The sequence below is a fragment of the Plecotus auritus genome (genome assembly GCF_963455305.1).
Source record: "Plecotus auritus genome assembly, chromosome: 7".
Lineage (NCBI taxonomy): Eukaryota > Metazoa > Chordata > Mammalia > Chiroptera > Vespertilionidae > Plecotus > Plecotus auritus.
The window spans coordinates 123,092,953-123,098,952 of NC_137774.1; the positions used below are offsets into that span (position 1 = coordinate 123,092,953).

A 6,000-nucleotide genomic window follows, 5' to 3' on the forward strand; every position below is an offset into this window, starting at 1 on the left:
TGGGAAGCAAAAGAAAAAAAGACAGTCTTATTTGCTAACAACAACCTGTTAAGTAGATATAAAAAAAGAAACAAGTTCACAGAGTTTAAATAATTTGTCCAATGTTGGAATAGCTAGTAAGAGCTAGAATCATAGTGCAATATTTGTTACAGCAGCCTACCCTATATCCAGGTTAAGATACTCTAAAATACAGTGGTTGAAACAAGTTAGAGGCAGCTCCCTGACAACATGGAGTTGTATATCAGCTCCGACTGCTTATGCTTAGACTGTTGGGTAAGGGAGAAAGAAACTTCCATCTTATTACCCTCGGCTATCCCTAGGTATTTGCCTCATTCATATATCTGAAGATATATAAGAATTCTCTTTAATATTTTTTTTTAAAAAAATTGATTTTAGAGAAAGAGGAGGGGCACGGAGAGAGAGAAATTGATGTGAGAAAGAAACATAGATCAGCTGCCTTCTGCATGCCCCCTACTGGGGATCGAGCCCACAACTCAGGCATGTGCCTCAACCGGGAATCAAACCAGTGACCTTTTGGTGCATGGGACTACGCTCAACCAACTGAGCCACACCAGTCAGGACATAACTATTCTCTTTAAAGGCATTCCCTAGATGTTGGACTTCTAACTTTTACTCACATCCTGCCAGCCATACTAGCTGCCAGGAAGGCCTAGAAATATACTCTTTGTGGCCATGTACTTCTCAAAATTCAGGGGTTCTATTAATAAAGGAGAAGGGGAGATGGGGAGAATTGGCAGTGTCTGCATCACATGCTAATTAAGAGCATTGTTTCAAAGTGAAATTTTGGCCACAGACTTGGACAAGTGACAGATGATCCTTATGACTTTGGGATATCCTACATTCAGTATTTATTTTTTTTCAAGTAGTACATCAAGGTTATGTACATATGTATATAGTATGCATATAGTATATTTAAATATTAAAGATATGTGAGTTTTAATGGCTATTGCATGATTCTACAGTGGTTTCTGGTCATCTGCAAGTGCTAATTCAGAATTTCACAACAGAGGAAGCCCACTGGCTTTCATCTTTGGCAGGAAGGCTTGTAAAACCCCAGGATTAGTCTTGCTTACATTCTCACTCTGAAAAAGATATAAAATTACTCTAAGGTTTTATTGAAGCATGTATTCAATACATAAATCATAAATAACCCTGATCCAGAACTTCAAAGTTTCCTAGAATTCTTGGTCTATTCTAATGATGCATAGACATTTACTATAGAAAAATTATTTCACATGTATTTATTGAGAATATAATCAGATAGCAGTTATGTTGAGATGGACCCACAGATTCCTACCCAGATATCTCCTGGGGCTATAGGTACTTGGAGGAGATAAGCACAGGATAGACCTCAAGTACATACGCATATATTCTTATTTGTTACCTAGGGACTGCCCTTCCCAACCCCCACCCCAAACCTCATGCAGTCACTGATGAGTGCAGCTAGCCATGTAGAGCTGCTTGGAAATAATTGTGTTTTGCACCCATAGGCCTTCTTTGTCCTTTTCTCCTGGGTCCAGCTCTTTAGATCCTATTTTGCTACAAGAAGTAGGAGAAAAGCAAAAATGAAAGATAAAGGTTTAAGTTAGAGCTAGTCTAATTAGTCTTCCCTAGGCCTTATCAGAGTGGGGGCTGGTATTGGGGAACATTTCCCAAGTGGAAAGCAGGTCCAGACCTGATTGCCTCATTGGCGACATAGAAGCACAGAGAAGCAATCCAAAGGGAGAACCTCAAGAGACAAACTCCAAACAGACCACATCCTTAAGAAGCCAAAACTTGAAACTTTTCTCTCATTATACCAAAAGCTGTATCCCTTTAAACAATAGTTTAGTTTCTGTCCAGTAACTTGATTCAGCCACTTCCATGGGGGTGGGTTGGCGAGTGGAGTAAGGGTAGAGAGAAGATGGAAGTGGAACTTTGCTCTCTCCGTGTAGGTTAATAGCATGCACAGGACATGACTTTTCTCCAAGTCCTCAGAGAACTAGAAGTCTGTCTGCAGAGCTAATGTCTATGAAAACATTTAGTGAAAACCAAGTGCTTAAACCGTGTGATATTGATTACTCCAGAGGAACCCAGATAAGAGATGTCAATGTGGATTTGTTTCTTGGAGAGTGCTTCTTAGATCATGTTACAAAAAAGGTGATTAAGAAGGCAGAGCTAATTAAGAAGGTAGAAGAAAGGGGATGAACAAAGATTCGGAATGAGCTGAGTGGGCAGTAGACCTCTGTGCCTGCAGTGGAGACTTCATGCTGGGGACTAGGAAGTGAAGTGGAATACTTCAAAAACATTATAGTGTTAGAATTTGTCTGGGTTGGGAAGAGTATCTCAGCAGCATAGGTTGCCAGGGGGTAGGGGGAAGTCAAGACTAAGTGTATCAGGGGTTGGGAGCCTGGCTATACTAGGGTTGGCCAGCAATCCAGTCCTCAGTGACCAAGAGGATGTGATGACCTTGAGAGTGGTTCAGGGAAAGTGTTGGTTCTGAGGAGATCCAATTAAGGAGGTTTGGGCAACTAGAATGTAGATACAGGTGAGATTCAGAGTCAGGGATGGTGGTGTCATGAAGTGGGGATTTTGATCCCAGCTGGATCCCAGCCAGCAGCAGGAGTCCTGGAATAGAATCTGGGGTTCTAACACTATAATATTCTGAAGAGTGGGTCAATATGTTGGAGTTAGTAGGGAAATAGAGGGCGAAAAATAATGAAGGAGTGTGGAGCAAATTCAGTGTATTTGTAGTACAAAAGGAATTCCAGTCATGCTCTCTGGCGGGCTGAGGTTGTTTCTCTTTTGCCTGCCTGATGAGGGTGGGCTGAGGTCACAGTACTCTGAGCCTCTTAAGTGGAGACTTCTATAGGGCAGGACAGGAGCTCAGAGGGGTCCTGGAATGAATGTTGGAAGTGGAGGCCCAGTGGAAACAACATCACTTGGAAGGAGTTGATACTACAGCTGAGGAGATCTAGGAGTAGAGAGGAGGCTGCCACATTCTAGGGTGAGGCTAGAACCGGGTCTGACAAAGGGTGGGGGAGCGGGGATGGGACGGGAGGGGACTTAGTAGAAATTAGAAGAAAAGGGGACTGCAAAAAACATTTCAAATTAAGAAGTAACAGGCTTTAGTGACAAGTTTAATATAATGGATAAAACCTAAAATGATTCCAGGTGGATTTTAAATGTTCATGTAGTATGGCATTTTGCTCATGAGATGAAGGGCATTGCTAAAGGGCATTGTAAACACATATGCAATGGCTTTTGGCCTATTTTTAAAAACCCAAATAAATAAAGTAAATTAGTAAATAAATTGTGTTAAGGCTAAGCTTACCTATGTGTTTGCTGGCTTTACCTCTCACTGCTGTGGGTCTGCTTGGAACATTTCAGAGATGTGAATAAATAGAAATGTTTCTTGCAAAGGTGTCTGTCATTCCTGATCTACAACAGTGTTGCTAATATACATGTACATGGATATGCACATGGATATGCCTAAGGTGGAACTACCTGGGTCTTAGCATGCTGCTCTCATGTGGCAGGGGCTTTGCCCCACTGGGGTTGGTGTTGGCAGTGTTTGTACATGCCTTTTACCCACCTGGTTAGCTCAGAGCCTTTACTGAGGAAAGCATGCTCCTGCCCGGCCAGATTGCTTCATCACAGGCTTCTTCATCTGCAGCTGTTGCTTCCCAGCCATCCACTTGGTGCTAAACGATGGGACCCAGGCAGGGACTTGATTCATGAAGGCGTAGGTCTTGGGACCTCAGGAGGGATTTTATTCCTGTTTATCAAGGCAAGGAAGAAAGGATAGAATCTGCTTGGGTAGGGAAACCTTGTTTTCGAAATGCACAGACATGTGGTGTTTCTGATTTTGTGACACGTGGATCTACACCTGGAGGTGACATGGATTTGAAAGTCATTATTTAAGGTAAGGAAAGAAAACTTTAACCATCCTTAAAGTTTAATCCTATTCAAACTTTCGTTTACCATAAAAGAGCCTGTAGTTTTGTTGTGTTTTGAACTGTCGAGCTAAATAATTTTAGTGGTCAGCAAAAGACCAGTCATTGTAGTTGTGAGAAGTTGTTTTAGAAAGGCTTGGATTAATAATGTGTTTGCATTTTGTTCACAGATGTACTCTCTGTGGGACAGGGATAGGCTGAACACCTGCTTCACTGAGTACCTGCTTCACATCACCCTTCACATTTTCTAGAAAAACAGCCATTGGAGAATCAACATGCTCCCTTCAACAGAAATGGACACAAGTCAAGACCCCAAGAATGCCACCGCAGCCAGCAGCTGATGATGCGGGGGCTATGCAAGCAAGCTTCAGCAAAGGACGTTTTCAAGACAGTGTGTGCCTCACTAGCCAGAAATCAGGAAAGGTTGAACCTACCCATTTCGTTTCAGTTGCTCCTTAAATCAGTGCAGCCCTTCCAAACGAACATGACTTGAAACATGCGTTGGATTTTCGACTTAATTGAGTAATTACTACACGTGAATCACTGTACGGAGCAGGGGAAGGAAAATGAGAGAGGGAAGGAGACAAATAAGATGTGGTCCCTGCCTTCCATAGATTTACAATTAGTTTCAATGAACATTTTTGTGTGTGTCTTCTGTTCTTAATAAGTGTGTCTCTAAGACAGGAAACAAATGGAAGAGTGTACTTCTATAAGTATTTTAAGTTCCTTTAATAAAAAAACACAAAACTTCTAATGTGAACAATTCAGGACATCTTAATTCCATTTCTTTTTGGACTTCTGATAGGTAGGGTCCTTTTTGTTGATTCCAAAAATGTTCTGTAGACTTTTAGAGATATCAACACATTATAGTTGAAGTTAATTTGAATTAAATTCCTTTTTCCCTTTAGGTGTAGAGTGTCTGTTGGAAAACTAGATTGTGTTTGTACATTTGGTGGGTGGGTGAATCACATCTGTTGTTTCAATAGGCCTCTACCTTGAATGCCTAGGGGCCTGCTGTCCTGAGTGAATTATTAGCATGGAGGAGGGGAAGGTTTGGATCAAGCTTGAGGTCCTTACTCATGGACCCAAGACAGGGCAGGACAGGAGCCAAACAGACCTGGAAAATGGCTGTGCGTGAAAATTCGGCTATTTCAGTATTCATGGGGTTGTCCTCTATGTTCTGTAAGTTGAGTGACTATATAGTTTTTCCAAAAAATTACTTCTGATCTGGGAGTAAGTCATGATTTTTCCAGTGTTAAGACACTAATATGATTGTAGACACTAGACATTTTATGTAGTGTCTGTGACACATTTTGTTATGTATGAGCCAACAATCGACATGTCTTTGTCTTGAGAGTGTCCATCTAAATTGAAAATGTGCCAGCGTTTTAACATTATCAACAGACTTCTTAATTAAGCTGCCGATACCTGCTGCCAATAGTACTGTGTGTCGTCTGAGAAATGAATTGTGTAAGTGCTGCTTTCCTCTTATTGAATAAATAATGTCACTCCATATAAAAGTGATTTCAAGTGTTCTTTGAGTGGGGTATTATATTGTTCCCTAAAGAATTTGATGAGCATTCTCATATTATCTGTTGTTATTTAATTTCTGAAAACTTTTATTTTGCTTCTCAGTAAAGAATTCTAATTTGACCAACAACTTTAGTTATATGATTCACCTTTAATAGGATGAATCATCCAGCCCTGGTGATATTATGTATTTGTTATGTCACTTTCAGTTTGCATGAAGTAGCTTTCAATAAATCTGAGTCATGAACTTGTTTTGTACTAAATTGTAGATATTTATTTTTTGTTCTGGGAGTTTTGTTAGAGGCAACATCTCTGTATTCCTGGTGCCTAGCACAGTGCCTGGTGCGTAGTAGGTATGTGTTCAGTTAACACTTGGTAACCAAGGTGTGTAAAGTATCCTTTTTTTAATCTATGGTTCATAAGGCTCAGTAAAAGACAGAACAATCTTGCTAACAGAGTAATAAGCTTGCTATTGGTCTGTAGTTTATAACTGGAAACTTTATATATAGTTTAG

At 40.6% G+C, this 6,000-nt stretch overlaps 1 long non-coding RNA gene across 7 annotated transcripts in view; it reads left to right on the forward strand.

Annotated features, from left to right (window-relative positions):
- LOC308253835 overlaps nt 1-5,745 on the forward strand; it is a 128,418-nt gene extending 122,673 nt beyond the window's left edge. For all 7 annotated transcript variants that reach the window (XR_013961159.1, XR_013961160.1, XR_013961161.1 and 4 more), the window contains one exon: nt 4,127-5,745. This is a non-coding gene — a long non-coding RNA (uncharacterized lncRNA). The remainder of the gene's footprint in view (nt 1-4,126) is intronic.
- Nucleotides 5,746-6,000: the final 255 nt, after the last annotated feature.